General features: G+C 43.9%; 1 long non-coding RNA gene across 1 annotated transcript; it reads right to left on the bottom strand.

Annotated features, from left to right (window-relative positions):
• Positions 1 to 472: 472 nt before the first annotated feature.
• Positions 473 to 2449, bottom strand: LOC118561755. Its single transcript, XR_004930235.1, has 2 exons — positions 719 to 2449; positions 473 to 581 (listed from the first exon to the last, which is right to left on the bottom strand). It is a non-coding gene; the product is annotated as an uncharacterized LOC118561755 (long non-coding RNA).
• Between the last annotated feature and the right edge of the window lie 16692 nt (positions 2450 to 19141).

Genomic DNA, 19141 nt, shown 5'->3' with positions numbered 1-19141 from the left:
TATAAATCTCTGAATTAGCACCTAAATACATCACAGACTTGTTATCAGTGTATCAACCCTCCAGACCACTAAGGTCTTCTGGCTCCAGCCTGCTCTGCAGAACCAGAACCAGAACCAGACATGGAGAAGCAGCATTTAGTTCCTATGCTCCACTGATCTGGAACAAACTTCCAGGAAACTGTAAAAAGTGCTGAAAGCCTGAGTTCCTTTAAGCCAAGATTAAAAACCTGTTAGTTTAGAGTTGCCTGTAAATGTTTTAGTTTGTAGTCCAACTCGTCTCGTATCTCAACCTGCTGCTCTTCCACTGCAGTCTGCTTCCCTCTGTGACGTTTCCTCTCTCTCTGTTCACCTCCAGCACTTTCAATCGCGGCTGAAAAACTTCGCCTCGCCTCTCTGAGTTGGCGACAATATTTCATCTCAGCTCGTTCCTCGACGCTCGTCTGTGTCTCTCATGTCGTTTTTTTTTTTTTTCCTTTCTCATTCCTCACGTCTACATGCCGCAGACGCTCGTTTACGGCGTCATTATCTCTGGGAGGGAAGATCGTTTCGTGTTTAACTCGGCTCCTTGTTCTCACAAAGCCCTAAAAAAGAAGAAGAAGAAAAGGGTCGGATAATATGGGTCAACCTCTTTCCGTAAGGACCCATTTATTTACTGCTAACCTGTTCACTTTAAGCTGTTTTTACTTCATTAACAGAGCTCAGACAAAAGCAGACTCACCACTTTTATTCTCCTCTCATTTCCTCCACTGTGATCCCAACATGGAGGGAAACCAGCCTGTGACCCAAACCGCGCCCCCCCCCTCCAGGCTCTCGTTTCCCGCCCGGCCTCGGCTCCGCGGGCCCAGCGGGGAATCTCGCCGCCTCTCCCCGCCGCTCCCCGCCTCACCAGGTTCTGTTGCAGACTTCTCGTCAGCAGCAAGGCAGCGAGCCAGACCAGCAGGCAGCAACCAGAGGGAAGGAGGTATGACGCAACGGCTCCCTGCATTCCTCCTAGAGGGCGGCGGCGAGCGGCCCGGCAGGTTCTGCGAGGAGCCGAGCCCTTCAGGGCAGAGGGGAGAAACAGCAGAGAGCTGCTCCAGACCGGGCCGGGCAGAGAGAGAGAGAGAGAGAGTCTGAAGGCCCGGAAAGAGGCGGGTCCAGGTCAGCAGGACCACGGCGTCTGGATGCTGTGGAGGCCAGGGGGAAGTGAGTGAGAGCTTGGCTGCGTTGGTGCGCGTCCCGCAGAGGAAGTACGACGACTCGGTGAGACGAGCTGAGGTCTGGGCCACATCCACCTGCCGTTCAGGCGGTTCATCAGAACCACGGTCCGGGCCACGTGTCGACGCCCATCAGCCTGGCGGTTCTGACCAAACCCCGAGGGCTAGAAACTGCACTTTGCACGGCCCGGCCCGGCGAAAAACGAAACAGGAGCCCGGGAGGTTAGGGCCGCCTCAGACAGGCGACCGTGTCTGTGCCTATTAATAACACGACGGGTTCAATAGAAACTAAGTTCAGGTCCGCTTTGGGTTATGTTCTGCTCAGCCTCATGTTTGACACGCTGAATGCTTAAATTAACACCTAAATAAACACTTAAATAGTGTGGCTTTATGTAGCTGTGTATTGGAGTGCATATAATCGCTTTAATGTTGTTTTTAGTGAGACAACTTCTCCATCAGCTCAGGTACAACGCATGATAAATGGCCTCATGGCTAATTCTGCTGCATTTACATCAGCACCGATTAATTGTCTCTGTCAAATAAAGCTAATTAAATTAAGTCACACTGTTTCAAAGGCATTTTTTTTTCTAAATACTAATGTAAAGTTTTGTATTTAATAAACATGAATATATATTTATGAATTAAAGTCACAAATTGCTGTTGAGAGAAAAAGAAAACTGTTGACAATGATTTGTTAGATTTCATGGCCTGTTTCCATCCATTAAACAGAATATATTATTCTGTATCCAGCCCTCGGTGCTGAGAGTTCAGCCGCCGCTCCGTCCGGCATCGCGGGTGGAGACGCGCTGTAATCGCCGCCCCTCGTGGCGCCCCGTTTGCTTCGCCGGCTTTAGTAGCGGGGCGGAGCCCGGCTCACCGCGCCGCTTCCCCGTTTCTGCCGCAGCTTTAAACCTCCGGGACTCCGACTGAACCTGCTTCGGCTCATTTTCTGCAGGAGGCGTCGGTGAAGGCGAGACCCAGCGAGAAAACGCCGACTTTCGTCCCCGTTTATATTCAGCCGTTCAGACGGTTTATAGCGGCGGCTTCCCGGCCTCCGTCCGGTTAAACTCCGCTCACCGAGCGGAACACCGACATTAAACTAGTTAGGACTCACCGAGCGGCCCCTCTCACGTTCACATTAAGGCTGAAAAATTACAATTACGGGGAGGAAATGTTGCTCCGTCACAGTTTGTTTTTCCGCCTTTCTTCTTCTTCTACTCCGCGGAAGCAGCAGAGAAGGTTCACCAATGGAGTGCTGCCCCCTGCAGTGTGGAGGCCAACACTACAAGTGTTTTTTTTATTTACTTTTTGTGAGCTGTAACATGTAGTCATGCTGCAAAAATAAGGTAGAAATGAAAAATGTAAGTCTTGCTGTCTTTACCACAGGTGACACATAAAGCTCTAAAGCAGTCGCAAATATTTCCAAGGACCTCATTAGATTCCTTATGCTGATAGTATTTTTTTAAACAACCTTTTGTACTGTTAAATTGGCCTACATTAGGAATTATGTATGTTTATATATATATATATATATATATATATATATATATATATATATATATATATATATATATATATATATATATATATATACCTTTTACCTTACTTGATGAAGTGGACAGAGTTAAATATTTAACCATTGTGTTATTTAGCTCAACCCCTCAGCAGAGCCTCCTCAGGTATGTCAACATGTGGTTCACGGACCCCCAGGGGTCCAGGGAACCCAGTTTAAGGGGCCGCTGGTTTAGAAGATCTCTCCACCAGGGTGCGGTTTGTGTGGCACGTTTGTATTCATCTCCACTGACAACTTCAACCACTTGTAGAGCCACTTTTCCCTGTGATTACAGCACCAAGTCTTTCAGGGTATGTCTGAAAATCTGGAAGATGAGATTTTTACCCATTTTTTTAGAAAATAGTCCCGGCTCAGTCAGGTTAGAAGTAGGTCGTCTGTGAACAAACGTCAATTTTCCAGGTCTGGCCAGAGATTGTTAGTTGTGGCTCTGGCTGTATGTTTAGAGTCGCTGTCCTGCTGGAAGATGGACCTTCATCCAGACTTCTGCTGCCTCTAACAGAGTTGTTTTTTTCTGGGTTCCCTGTCCCTCCTGAAAAAAGGCATTCCCACATCATGATGCTGCCGCTGCTATGTTTCTCTCTGGTGTTTTCAGGGTAAAATCCAGCATTTTTCAGCTTTTAAACAAAAAACAAACCTGTTTTGTTCTCATCTGACCATAGCACCCTTTCAACCTTCATTAACCAGGAAGTTCCTTGTGATAAAATCTCTTTTTCTCCTGCGTACGCCTTATGGAAAACCTAAAACTGCGCTCCATGTAAAGGGTGAAGGTTTGACGTTACTTCACTGAGAGGCGCAGGGACGCATCTTAACACAGCCAGGATAACTACAGCAGTCCTCAAAGAGACCTTTGCACACGAATCCAATCAAAGCAAGACTTAAAAAGAGGATGAATGACATGGCTTTGTTCTTCTTCTTCTTGCCCGTTCATCTATGCCGTATTCTATTTCCATTTGAAGACGATGGGTAGAGGTTAACTGGTTTCTCCACTGCAAGTATCAGCGGCTACAGATAAGGGATGGATCATAGATGTATAAGAAGGAGTTTGGCCAAAGAAAAACAAGGAATACTGCTGTCAGTTCTGTTCTCAACAGGAGTAGAGCAATAACACATGCAATATTATATTTAACTGTTTGGTACAAACATATTAACACATAATAACTCTTTTTCAATAAGCACGCTCCTGTACAAGTGAAGCACAAAATTTAGCTAAATGTTTTCACTGCAAAAGAAAATGTAAAATCGACCCCTCGGCAGAAGTTTTGCGTTTTTAAAAGGTTTTATTGACATCCCCAGTTTCAGTCAATGCCGTCTCAGTCAGATTAAAATCGTGCTGCTTCCAGGAAAAAAAAGGGCAACGTGAAGCAACCCTGATAGAGCAGCAGTGGCTCACAGCTAATATCATTTAGAAACGAGACGAATATCGATTACAGCAACACGTATTTCCCCCCTTGAGCCGAGAAAAGGTCAGAAAACGCTGGTGAGACTTTATTAGAACACATTAATTCAATTCATGTGCTTTAATAATATGTCTCCAATTCCCCACACGCGTCGTCTGAAGCTGCAAAAAGAAAGCCATTTCCATCCAATCGTACAACCAGATTTAAAGTCAAGAAGATCACTTCTCATAGTTATTGAAAAAACGGCAGCCAAGGTTTAGTTTATTATTCAAATTGGCTGTCTGAGGACACCCAGCAGACTGCATGGAGACTTTGGCTCGCAGCAATCCCTCATGCTGGGCCTGGACGGAGCGAGAGCCGACGGGACGACTCCCCGTAGGGTCTGTCCTCCGCTGTGTCAGTTCCTCATGAATAAACAGAGGGGATAAGAATCAAAAACAGAGTTTATACACCACAAAGGCACATCCAGGCATTTAAAGTGACACGGATCCTCTGTGTCGTTACTTTCTGAGCCACTAGATGGGGCGAGAGCATCAGACGACAGCCTCTCCTCATCTGGCATCCTAATTTTAAAGGAATGCTGTTTTGATGTCTTTACCCAGTTTTAAAAAAAAAAACTACCGTAGAGGTACTTTAGACATGTCTGCTGGCTGGGGCGTGGCAGCGCCTCTCAGGTCTGTTTGCGCAGCAGCCAAACGGCTTAAAGCAACCTTTCAGGGTCAGGGAGTGGACACACCGCGCTGACGGAGCTCAAAGACTCCCAACAATTCAAACGGACACACATACATATATGTGTCCGCCGCAGGCTGAGCCATTTCACAATTATATAAGGACGGACTTTTTGAAGTCCCCTTTGAAGAGAATTTCATCGAAGCGCTCGCCTTGGCAGCCTGGGCTGAGTGACCCACTTATTTTAGACCCAGACAAACGTGGGTTTCTGCAGGAGAAGGGATTCAGGCGTGATGCAGGCGGTGCAGAGGGCCACCCGGGGACACCAACTCCAGTCATCTGGACAGCAACGGGAGTAAAGGTGCAAAACGTTTAGCTTCAATTCTTAAGTGTACAGCTGTTTTACCATTTAGTCCCATTTCTTTTTAGATATTTCATGTAGTTCTAAGCATTTTTCTTTAAGAAGCTTGCCCCTAAAGAACATCTCTGTGTTTTTTAAACTGTGCCGCTGCTACTGTCGCGTGTTTGCAGACTTAGATCGACCAAAGCATTTAAACTGACACCCTGCACACTGCAAAAACAGATCTAAAAATAAGTAAAATGTTCTTAAAGTTAGTGTATTTGTCCTTGATTTGAGCAGGTAAATAAGATTATTTGCCAATGGAATGAGTATTTTGACCCCTAATGTAAGATAATTAGACATTCTGCCCTTGAAATAAGATGATGGAGAGGAGTTGTTCCTATTTTAAGGTCAAAAATCTTGTTCCATTGGCAAAGCATCTTATTTACCTGCTCAAATCAAGGACAAATACATATATTTTAAGAACATTTTACTTATTTTAAGTTCTGTTTTTGCAGTGCAGCCTTTACTTGAAAACAAACACAGCCCACAGCTCTACCAGGTGAGGTCCTGGTTAGCTTCTATCCGTTCACTCTCTCCCACTCGTCTGAGGTTGTGTCCTAGAAACATCTGATCCAGGAAAGAAACCCAGACATCCCTCTGCAGCTCCCTGAGAGTCTCGGGCCTTCTCTAAGCGAAGGCTTCCTTATTAGATGCCCAACCCACTTCTATGGACACAGTGGACGTGGAGGAGACCACTGAACTCCTCAAACAATCTCCAGGGTGGAGCCCCCCCCCCCCCCCCCCCTATGGTGGAAGGATTGTATTCTTTCAGTCTTGATCCATATCTGAGGACCACAGGAGGGATCATCATGAAGACAGACCACCACTATGAAAGCTTTATATTTGGCTACAGTATTTCACCCTAACAGACCAGCGCCAGCATCACTGCAGACCCGGACCCGTTCCTGAGCCGACACAGGAAAAAACAATCCATATTGTGCCATCAGAACATTTCTAATCAGAATATTTGTGTGTTTCACCATAACAACACTCGCCCAAACGACTCAATATCCAATTACTGGATGTAGCAGGGGTCTGCAACCTGCAGCTCTGGAGCCACGAGTGGCTCTTTGGACCTTCAGAAGTGCCTCTTTATAATTAAAAGTGGGTTTTTCAGGGGGGTTTTTTTTCATGGAATAATTGCTTGAATTTGCACAACAGAGTAAAACAAAATGTCTCAGTGGCATTTCTTTGCATCTATTTTTTGATTGGAAACTTTGAGCTTTCTTAACATACATTTCCACAAATGTCAACATCCTATAAAAAGAGAAATCCATCCTGGTTTTGCAAACGTTTTATGATTTTCTTTAACTTAGCACCTAAAATGGAAATAAAATGGAGGAATGGCAGTAAATGTAAAGAGATTTTTATTGAAAAATTATTTGGCTCTAACTCAGTTTTATAGAGGTTGCAGACCCCTGGTCTATAACAGCACAGTCCTTTTTTTTTTTTTTTTTTTTTTTTTTTTTTTTTTTTTTTTTCCCAGTGTCCTGTCTAGCACTATGGCAATAGGAATTGATATCTCAATGCCAGATGGAGCTCGACAGATTTTGCTTTTACAAGTGGAACAAACAGCTTTCGCCATAGTGCTCCACTTGATTTATGCTAGTAAATAGCTTTATTATGATTCCTGCAAGGAGAATTTCAAATTATATGGACATGACAATGGGAGAGTAAAGGAAGAACAAAAAGTGAAAGAAAAGAAAAAAAAAAGAGTAGAGGTGAAAGAAAGAGGAGATAAAAGGAAGAGAATGATAAAATGTCCTCTGTCTGCTCCATCACCTGGAAAGAGACACAAAAAGAACAGCACAACCAACAGACATAAAGCAACAGATACACTCTAATAACACCTAGATGCCATTGCTAAATCATATATATTATTATGTAAGCTGACATGTGTAATGTGATATTTGAAAAAAGAAAGTGACACAACATAAATAAATAAATAAATAAATTATAAGATTACTGTATATAAGTGAACACTTAATACCTGGGACCCAGCACCAGTGGGAGATGTGAAAGTGCACTAGTTTAGGTGAAGATTATCCAGAATTAGCTTGATAGTGATTGTGGAGAACCAAAGACCCACCTTCCCCGAGCACAGAGGCAGGCGTCAGGGGACCCGTAACCCCGGACTCCCAAAGGGGTCCCTAAAGCAGGTCGCCCAGGAGGGGCCGACACAGGATATCTGCAACCCCCCCCCCAAGGAAGGAGCAGAGACGACCCCGAGGAAATCCCCCAGCCACCGCAATGTCGACGCCCTCAAGAGCCGCGGAGACGAGCCCGTGGGCTCCGCCGGCAGCCAGCCCCGCTGAAGTGGTCCCGGCCATGGGCCCTGAGGGCCAGAGGCCCCAGGGGCGCCCCGCCCCCGCGACGAGGGCCCCGGCCGCCCCCCGGGGGGCCAGGCCCCGCGAAGAGGCCGCCAGGAGCGGGCCGGCGCACGCCCGGGAACCCGCCCCAAACCCGAAGCCAACCAATGCGCCAGGGGGCCAAGGCGCCCGCCAACGAAGTGGAGGAGGGCAGGACGTGGGGGGATGGGCTCCGCACCTAGCGGAGACTTGAGATGTTCTTGGGAGAGGGAGCGGACCACACCCATACCTGAAAAAAAAAAAAAAAAAAAAAAAAAAAAAAAAACTCATTCACCCCATCCCTCCCTTGTGCCCCACTCGCCACACACAGAAAAAAAAAAAAAAAAAAAAAAAGACGCTGTACACACATTCCCACATAACACTCACATCCAACACTGACCAAAGGGGGGGGGGACACCCCAAATCGACTATACGACTGCTTGTGCCCGACCCCCGGCCCCGGCCCCCGACCAGACGCCCCCCGGACCGGGCCCCCCCAAGAGGGCGGGCCAACACGACCCGCACGAGCCACCCGGCCAGAGCCCCCCCCTCCCCCTAAATACCTAATAAACCCACTCCCTCCCCCCACCTTACCCTTGCCATCCCTGCCCCCCGCCCCCTGGGGGGAGCGGAGGCATCAGCCCCAGACCTGGTAGGCCGCTGACTGCACACCGCAGCCCCCCCGCCAAGACCCCGGACACAGTGGCCCGCACCTCCTCCAGGCCCCAGACTCCTTGCCTCCATCGGAGAACGGGGGTGTGCAGAAGACCCCGACCCTCCCTACGCCTGCTCAAATGTTGTGTTGTTGCATGTTGTTCTCAAGTGCGTTTAAAAACTGGGAGCGCCGAAGGGGATGCACGGCACAGCCCACCCCCCTTTCGGAAGGTAGCTGTTGCCAGCGCACCCCTTCCGTGTGACTGCCCAGAACCCTCAATGTCTAAGTGGGAGAGGAGGTGAAGGGAGCCGTCCGAGGTGAGGCCCACACAACATAAGCCCCCTCCCAGACGTCATCCCCCCACCCCCCCCCTACCATGGCCTATATGAGTGTGTGATGTGAAAAATGTTTGAAGTGAGAGTGTCTAAGATGCAAAATAAAATTGGGGAGAGGGGCGTCACCAGAAAGTGGCAACCTCCAGTAACGCCCCCTCCCTCATGACCTGCATGTGTGGCGGCGTGATGGAGCAGGCAGAGGGAGGAGTCCGGGGATGGGGAGCAAATGACTGGGAAGCCAACCCAGGGAGCCAGCTCCCCTACTGACTCCAATAGGCACCCCCGCTCCCCGAAAGCCCCACCTAGAGAAGGGGGCCTCGCCAGCGGCACCACCGTAGCCCGGGGGCCAGGGAGAGGCCGCAGGGCCCGCCAGCCAACCACCCACCAGGACCAACACCTAAGCCCCCCCCAGCCCACCCACCAAGCCTACTTAAACTAAATAAATAAATAAATAAATAAATAAAATAATTAATAATAATAATAATAATAATAATAATAATAATAATAATAATTATAATAGGGGGGGACCCTGGCCAGCCGGCCCGCACGAGCCACCCCAACCCCACCCCCCAGGTGAAACCCGCACCGGAAGACGACACAGACCAGGACCGGGACAGGGGGCCGGACACAAGCCCACCAGAACGCCAACCCCCCCCCCCAACCACCCCCCCCCCCCCCCACCCGTGGATTTAATCCCTCCCCAACACTAACGTTCAAACAACTCACCATACATTCGACAGTAGACATCCAGGCTGGGTAGATCCCTACTCCCCCTCCTTTCCCCCTCCCCCCACTGGCAGAGTGCCTTTCCAATAAAGGAGAAGAGCATCTGCCCAGAGGTGTTAATGACCATGCCCCCCTACCAGCTCAACGGGCCCCGAGACCCCCCAGCGCACCAGAGGCCCCGTGCAGGGGCGGACACCCGGGCGCGCGACGGCCCACACCAAAAGCGGCACACCCCCCGGAACCGGAACCCCCGAGGCCCCGCCGGGGCCCGCGCCCGAGGGCGGCGCGCCCCAGGGACCCCCGGACCCCCAGACCCACCCCGGCCCCACCCAGCGGCAGCACAGCTACCAGGTCAGTAACCCACGTCCGTCAACACGCAGCTCCCAAAGAGCGCCGCAAGCGGCTGCTGTAGGCCACCCGTAGGCCTCCCAAACTCCTCCCAGATGGGGGCAACAGACCCCGGAGCCGGATCCACCAGGCGCCCTACTCCAAGTGCCCCCAGGGCCCCAGGAACCCCTTCATCCAGCCACTGCGCCCTGCAGGAAGCAACCCACCGCCCCCTATTCCACTAAGTGATGGTGTTGATCAGAGGAGCCCAAAAAGACCAATCAGATGTGGAAGCAGATGCTGTCTCTAGATTAATATGATCCAACAAAAGATCTCTATACTGATTGATACTGAGATTTTGTTTACTTTTCCAATTCATGAGGATAGTTTTCTTTGCGATGCATAAAGCAGTAAAAACCATGTAAACTATTTCTTTTTTCAGAGGACTTTCCTCAAAATTACCGAGCAGGCAAACTGATGGGGATGGTGTAATCTTACAGCTCAAGCACCTTGATAAGTCCTTACATATCTGTGTCCAGAACCTCTGGACTGGTGTGCATAACCATAACGCATGAAAATAATTATCAGGATGATTGCCTATGCAGTGTGGGCAGATATTAGATTGTGCCAGACCCATCTTGTATAATCTTTGTCCTGTATAATGTACTCTGTGAAGGATTTTGTATTGTATTAGTTGTAAGTTGGTGTTTCTAGTCAATTTGAAAGTTCTTAGACATGTCTGAGCCCAGAAATTTTGTTCAAAGGTGCCTGATAAATCTTTTTCCCACTTCATTATAGGAAGAGATATCGAATCATCTATTTTAGTCAGTGTCCTGTATGATTTAGACAGTAGTTTGGGGGGGGTTAAATCTAAGAACTCTATTATATTAGTTGGGACTTGTAAACCACCATTAATATGCTTATATTTATTTTTAATTATAGATTTAAGTTGTTCATATTCCAAGAATTTATTTTTACTAATGCCATATTGCATATTTAGTTTAGCAAAATTGATGAACTCGGTTCCGTCAAGTAGATGTTCCAGATATTTAATACCTTTATTCTTCCAGTATGTAAAGTTTATCATTTTATTATTTTGTAGGATATCAGGGTTATTCCAGATAGGTGTACGACTGCATGGGATAAGGGATGACTTTGTCATTTTGAGGAACTCCCACCATGCTGTCAGAGTAGAACTAATGTTGATATATTTGAAGCATGTATGCCGTTTTATATTTGAGCTTATAAACGGCAGATCTGAAATCATGATATTATTGCACATTTCCTGTTCTATATCTAACCAAGGCTCATCTAAAAGACTATTTTTTATCCATTTAGAGATGTATTGTAGCCTATTTGCTAAGTAATAGTTATGGAAGTTAGGCAGATCTAATCCTCCCCTGTCTTTAGTCTTCTGTATTGTCTTTAAGCTAATACGTGGGGGTTTATCTTTCCAAAGAAATCTAGAAATGGCAGAGTCTAGAGATTTAAACCAGTCAGATGATGGTTTATTGGGGACCATTGAAAATAAATAATTAATTCTAGGTAGGACCATCATTTTTATTGAAGCTACCCTACCCATAAGTGTGATTGGAAGCGATTTCCATCTTTCAAGGTCCTCTTCTATCCTGTTTAAAAGTGGGGCATGGTTAAGTTTAAGTAAATCTGTTAATTTATTCGACACAGTAATACCTAAATATTTAATATTTCCTGATTGCATTTGTAAATTTAGGGAGTTTTCGAGAGAGCAATTAATTGACAGTACCGTAGATTTAGACCAGTTTAACGAGTAATCTGATACTTTGGAGAAAGATTCTAGTATTCTAATTACTTGTAAAAGAGAATTATTTGAATGCTGGAGATAAAGTAATACATCATCCGCGTACAGACTAATCTTGTGCTCTATTTTCATGCATTTTATACCTTTTACAGCTTTTGTTTGTCTGATAGTTGCTGCTAGAGGTTCTATAAAGATGGCAAAAAGTGATGGAGAAAGAGGGCATCCTTGCCTGGTGCCCCTCTGTAGACAAAAACTGGAAGATATTTGATTATTTGTCCTGACACAGGCTGTTGGAGAATTGTATAGAATTTTTAACCAGTTTATGAATAAATCGCCAAAACCGAATTTATGAAGAGTAGCGAATAAAAATTTCCAATTTACTCTATCAAATGCTTTTTCTGCGTCTAAAGACAATATATTGGTTTTAATGTTTTTACTGTAGGAATAATCAATTAAATTAAGTAATCGGCGTGTATTTGTGGATGACTGCCTTCCTCTGATGAAACCAGTTTGATCTGGATGTATTATGAGGGGAGTTACTTTGTCTAATCTTTTTGCTAAAGCTTTACAGATTATCTTAATATCCACATTAATTAAGGATATGGGACGATAACTAGTGGGCAACACAGGATCTTTGTCTGGCTTGAGCAGAAGGCTGATGGTGGCAGAGTTCATATTAGCTGGAAATCTACCTTTTTCCTGTATTTCCTGCAACATTCTGTGGAACGTTGGGGCTAGAATATTCCAGAACTCTTTATAAAACTCAGTGGGGAATCCATCTGGACCTGGAGCCTTTTTATTAGGCATGCTTTTAAGAGCTTCCTGGGTTTCAGCTGTTGTCAGCGGGGAATCCAGTGTCATTCTTTGGTTATCTGATAATTTAGGAAGTGTAATTTTATCCAGAAATTGCTTAATATCCTTCTCTGATGGATTTATCTGTGGTGTGTATAAAGATTTGTAGAAATCGCGGAAGGTATTATTTATACACTCTGGTTCACTTACTGTATTACCAGTTGAATCTGTAACTGCAAATATAGTAGTTTTCTCCTTATTTATTTTAAGCTGATTAGCTAGAAAGCTTCCTGACTTATTGCCATGTTCAAAATTTTCTATTCGGAGCCTTTGTATTAGAAATCTATTTTGCTTTTCAATATAGTGGTTTAATTCTAATTTTACTTCACGGATTTTACCTAACTTCCCTTCTTCTTGAGATAAATCTAGTAACTTAAGTTTTTCTTCTAATTCCTGAATCTTTTTGTTTTCTTTTTTCTTTTTATGAGATGAGAAAGAAATTATTTTACCTCTCATCACTGCTTTTCCAGCTTCCCACAATATCGATGCCGATGTACCTGGTTGATCATTGTATTCTAAGTATGAAGCCCACTGTTCTTTAATGAATTTTATAAATTCTTCATCTTTAAGCAGTGATGTATTAAATCTCCAGCTTTTGTTTTGTGTGGTTATTTTTTTTATTAATTAAGGTGAGAGTAACAGGAGCGTGATCACTGATAGCAATAGGATGAATTACCGTCTCTGAGACGACCGACAGCAGTGAGCTACTTATAAGAAAGTAGTCCAGGCGAGAGTACGAATGGTGAACATTTGAGAAAAAAGTGTATTCTTTACTAATAGGATGAAGAGAACGCCATGCATCGCAAAGACCAAAATCACTCATGTATTGTTTGACTACATTTACTGACTGCCAACTACGCTGAATCCCTGTTTTATTCAACCTGTCTATATCGTTATTTAAACCAAAGTTGAAGTCACCTCCTATAATTAGTGAACAATCCCCGTGTTTTGAAAGTGCAAGGAAGAATTGGTGGAAAAAAGAGGGGGTCATCAACATTTGGACCATATATACTGACAATACATAGCTTCTGGTTATGGATAGCTATTTTAATTATTATGTATCTACCTTCAGGATCTATAGTTTTATCTAATATTTTAAAACTAACGCTTTTGTGGATTAAGATTGCTACACCTCTCTGTCTAGAGTTATAGCAGGGCCGCAAACACATTAGGGAACTCAGGTGAATTAAGCTCACTTGCATTTGTAGCTGATTTGTGGGTTTCTTGCAATAATACAACATCTGCCTTTAATCTAGTAAGCTGGTTAATGATCTTCATTTTTTTCTCTCTGGTGCCGGCCCCATGCACATTCCATGTCACAAACTTTACATTCGCCATAGATGTGAGTGAGAAGTTAGAAGGTGCATGCCCTTGAGAAAATAGTCATACATAGACCCAGGTAGCATCATATGATGTGCTTGTGATTGACTGATGTTCAGGAAAGAAGCAGACAGATAAGATAGAAATACACAAAAAAATAAAAAAGTGCAAAGAGTAAGAGAGTGTGTAAAGGGATAAACCATAGCCCGTGCCTTCTGTACCCAACCGTGAACAACAACCATACCAACGTGCTCTTTAGCTGTGCGTGTATTTAATTTATCACCGTGTACCGATCTGTGCGTCTTATTTATTTATTTATTTTATTTATTTATTTTAAATCATTGAAACATGCTTTAAGTCCACCTGTGGTGTAACTAATAAAGCCAAGGGGTGATCTTCTGATCCCTGAACAACTGTCCATTAATATAAAGTCTGTCAACCGATATGGTGGCTTTAACGCCGTCCATCATGTATTTCTTCCTGATTGGGAACAGCACTCGCCTGCGATCTAGGATTTCCTTAGGAAACTGATCATTAACACTAAAGTCTGTCCCTCTCAGTTCCCTGCCGCAACTTCTAACGAATTCTTTTTGTTTATAATGCTCAAATTTAGCTATGATCGGGCGAGGACGGGTTTTGTCGGGTTTCTTACCTCCGAGCCGGTGGACTCGATGAAAAGTGATGTTTTTTACCTGATCCGCCGGGATTTTTAGCTTCTGCTGGAGAAAGTTCCGGACCGTTTCTTCTGCTATCTCTCCCTGCTGCTCCTGAATGCCTGCAAAGACGAGATTATCTCTCATACTTCGCGACTGTATGTCCAGAATGGATTCCTTCATTTTCTTATTTTCGCCGGAAAGCTGGATAATCCCTTCGGTCAGCTCCGTAACCTTCTCCCTCAGCGCGTCGTTCTCGGCGGCCATAGCTGTTAGCTGGGCTTGGCTAAACTCCACCGACTCCCTGAGGGACTGAAACTCCTTGTGTAGAACCTCTACCAAGGCGAGACGCGCATCAAGGCTGGTAAGCTTCTTGTCGATGGATTCCAAGATGTCGCTGAAGTTCCTGTCTGGGGATAAAGTGGAAGAAGAAGCACTGGTGGAATTAGAACGAGTGCGCTTAAGTGACGGTGTGCTAGCAGCTGTAGGCTTCTGGGCCTTCCCCATCACGATGCTATCAAAACACTCGTCCAGGTAGCACTCCAGGCTCGTCACGGTCTCTTCGTCCAGTTTGTTCCCTCGTAGAAAATAAGACAGTTGTAAATGTTTGGGCTTTAACTTTGTATTATTTTTAGTTATTGGTTCGTTCTTACCTTAGCTTGTTTGATTTGTTACATGAACGCCTCCATTATACTTACGCACAGCTCTCGCGAGATCTCAGCCGCTCATCTCACCGCTCAGCCGCCTCTCTATAACAGCACAGTCCTAATAAAAAAGTTTTCTATTTAAGGAAGTCCAGAGTTACTGATCTGTACCAATCCCTCCTCCTTCACAAGAGTTTGGTGACAGTAGCTATGTTTACATGCACAAAACGTCATGATCGGATTAAAATGTATTCAGATTTAATAATCGGATTGTACTGTTTATATTGGCAATTAATAATAATGTGCGTGTATATGCACCTCATTCTATTCAGAATAGAACCAGTCTGACATGTGCTGTTATCAAATTTCCTTAAAAAAAACCCGTCTCTGCTAAACAACAAAAAATAGTAAACAAAGCAGTTATACATGTTTGTTTGTCTTCTGAGCGCCCAGGCTGGACTGAACGATGTTGAAATGTTACTGAGTAAAGCAACAATTTTGAGCTCTTTTATTTTTTCAAACACAAAGGTTTTATCAGGAGCCCCGACAGTTTTGCCAACATTGTTAAGTCAAATGTACTGGAGGGCATAAAATGTGCTTTACAAGACTACAAAGACTACCCAAACAGTATATTGTGATTTAAAATTGTTTTGGACCTGCTCCACAAAATATGGGCATGTAATATTTTAATTAAACAAATAAGTCCTATTTTCTGTAGAAAGGGGACGTGTAAATCATTGTAGACCCAAAACTTAAAAAAGGTTTTGCACGTTTGCTTCGTTAAAAGATGGTCAGAAAAATTGCAAATTCTTTTGTCTATTTTCAACATTCAAAACAGGATTTTGGTCAGTTTTTGAAAAACGCTTCCTGTATTTAGCCAATTTTAATAAATAACAATTAAATTAAGATTTTGGTGCACCAAAGTCTGCATTTGAGTAAAAGCCATTGGATAGATGTAATCTTATTTACTTCGAAATTAAAGAAAATGTAAAAGAAATTCGGTTATTAAAAGACACATTTTATGTTGTACGTGACATTTATAATTGTGAGAATTCGTCTGTAATAATAATAATGGCCCTATTTAAAAGGAAAAAAAGTCTCCATCTGCATCAAACGACCTGTCCCGGTGGGCCAAATCAATCTTCAATAGCAGTTGGGGGGGCCGCACAAAATCAGTCCAAGGGCCGCAAATGGCCCCTGGGCCCCACTATGGACACCCCTGCTCTATGAGAAAGAGCAACCAAGAGAGCACATAAAATAAAAGAGATTAAAAAGAAGCTGAAACCTCATATACTGAGTGTCAGTACATCCGGTTAGTTGAACATTACACATTGGATATCAGTGTTGTCTTAGTAGCTGACATGTGGTATCACTGTTGAGGGCTAAATAGACCCTTTTATTACTAAATCGCCTCATTTATTAGATGTTTGGTTTTAATTAAGTCAAACTCACAGCACACTTTGGTTGGCTGAAATGATGCGTCTAAATGTGTTTGCTCTCCCAGGGATCATTAACCCACAAGTCACTAATTGTGACTTCAACGAGGAAGTAAGCTGTGTAACAGGACGAGGCAATTACGGTTATTCCCAGATGACAAAGAAGGTGGAATTTCATTTTCTGAGCACAAGTGTAACAAAAGACCCGGCATCAGTAATGAGAACAGAGCGTTTACCGATCCAAACAAGTCCCAGAGGAGCGTCAGAGGCCTCCGGCAGATGTCACTTCTGGGAAAACAATTTATGTACGTAGCAGGAAGTTGTTTAAAGCTTTGCCTGGAACTGCAGATACGTTCAATATTTGACATTTTGAGTGAGTGGTCAGCATTAGAAATATCTACTATGTTTTATCGGTAAACGGCACACTTCCTCTTCTTTTACAGAACAATACACGCATCCAGTTTACCCTTTAAATTACTTCAATAAATCAACGTAAAAGTTTCTTTTAAATACTCTTTGATTTAACATGGTTAGTTTAAAGGTGACTTTTCCATCAAAACGTTAAAAAAAATTAATACATGCCCGGAACGTCTAGAATGGTGCGGAATTAAAGTATACATGTTACAGAGAAATAAATACACAGTATATAAATAATTGTTTTATACATTTTAACTGGTCCAAAATGGACTAAATTGATGGGAATTACCTTTCACCGGTGAGAGTTAAAACCCTCTTGATCGTGTTTGAGCCAAAGTCTGCATGATTTTTACCGTTAAGTTTTCCCAATATACATACACATTTATTCATGTAACAACTCGGTTAATAATAGTCAGAAAGGAACTGATTAAGTTAAGAATGCATAAATAAGCCAACGATCCATTTCCTTAACTGAAAAATGTCTAAAGTGTACACAATTTGTTTGTATATGTGTTGTTTAGGATGATTTTTCTTGCCTCCAAATGTCCATAAACTGAATTAAAATGGTAATATGTTTATGTTTATAGCACGTTGATTTTAGTGTCCGTTTCCCTTGAACATCTGTGTGTGTGTGTGTGTGTGTGTGTTTGAATAAATAAACATGAGACATTCACATTATTCTCTCTGTTGAAGTGTCCGTTATGAAATAAAGTCTTTTCATTTGTAGTAGTCCACAGCGCAGCGATGTCTCCACAAATATGGCGGACACGCTGTCACGCTTTAGCACCGGGCCAACCCACTCAATGAGGCATCTGATTATTAATGTCTATGGCTCAGAAGACACCTGGACATCATGCTAATGCTACCATTACGCTAATGCTACCATTACGCTAATGCTACCATTATGCTAATGCTACCGTTATGCTAATGCTAATGCTACCAGGCCTCACAGCTGGCTGGCAAACAAGTAGCACTTGAGAGCGAGTGTGCCACCTACTGGCCAGGAGAAATATAACTTGTAGCCATCACTTTTAGGGGAAACGCTGAGGAGCTTTAACAATGAATACAAAACTTTACAAACCCTTATACAAATAAGCAAGACAAATATATATATTTATATTTGATAAACAAAAATCTGGGTTTTGTTGGATGGTACTAAGCTTAGAGAAATATCTTCCATGGACTTCTGTACCTTTATAATAAGGCAACATTGGGAACTACGGGATCTACTGTGCAACAACAGAAATCACTGGAACAACAACGGCCCATTTTCAACGCCAGGGCCCTTGATTTAGCTACCTGAGATGTTCTTTTTACACAGGTAAGAGAGATCCCTGGCAATTTGTGTGCTTTCTGTTTCCACCGCTCTGAAATGCTGCAGAGAATGTATTAAAATCAGCCCACTGAGATGAGGACGATGCGATGAAGACAGCACTGCACCTCCAGTCCAGCGGGTGGCGGTAATGAGAAAGGAAACGCGTCGCCAGCTGTTCCCGCCCTTCAGTGTAACTTCTGTCTGCGAGCAAACGTGACAGCGCGAGGAACAGAGCTATGAAAAACGGAGGCCAAACTTTTGCTCCGTGTTTGTTTGTTTTTTTTATTTATTCCTTAAGGGACTCCAGCAGTTGTACCGTCATCACAGGCGTGTGGTTAACACTCACTCAGAGGCGACATCTTGATGAACCAAGCAGATATTTGACTTTTACACAGCTATATTCTTCGACCCCGCCCCTCAACCAGGACATTTCGTATGGAAAAACGTTGACCCTGGAAATTGAAACTACTTGGGTAAAATTGTATGAAAATATAAGAAGGACTTTCAAAATCCCGACTAAAAGTCCCCGAAATGGAAAAAGAGGCTAATGGAAAAGTGGGAACCACCAGAGCCTCTTTAAATTTCCTGCATTTCTCTCCATCCTGTCGTCTGTAAAGCCCAAGGTTCAGTCTGACAATTATAAATACAAACTGAGATATTTACGTCGGCCGTTAAAAACGTTAAAGCCTGCTGCTTTCATTGATTTTCAGAATCATTCGTCAATACCAGAAATAATAAAGTAGTAAACCTCTGTTGAATCTCCAACACTTATGCTGGGTTCATAAAGAGAAACCTTTTTTTTTTTTTCCCACTCACTCGCCAGTATTCAATGTCTAAACTGCTCTGGTGTGTTTTGCGCTAAAACATTTTGACCTCAATTTCACATCCGGCTGAGCAAACATTTCACGAGCACTCAGGCTTCTCTCACTGCTGGTGCGCCCTGGAGGATCGTAGAGGTTTAGAAACTCACTTAACGTCATTGAAACGCCTCATAAAAAAGCCATCAGAGGATAACATGCAGCACACCCAATTGTGCTATACATTATGGTGAGAAACAATGTGGCCCAGGTCAGTTTTCCTTCTGATAAATTAGTT

This window comes from Fundulus heteroclitus, unplaced genomic scaffold (genome assembly GCF_011125445.2).
Source record: "Fundulus heteroclitus isolate FHET01 unplaced genomic scaffold, MU-UCD_Fhet_4.1 scaffold_71, whole genome shotgun sequence".
NCBI classification, from domain to species: Eukaryota; Metazoa; Chordata; class Actinopteri; order Cyprinodontiformes; family Fundulidae; genus Fundulus; species Fundulus heteroclitus.
This window is presented reverse-complemented; position numbering and strand designations above follow the sequence as displayed.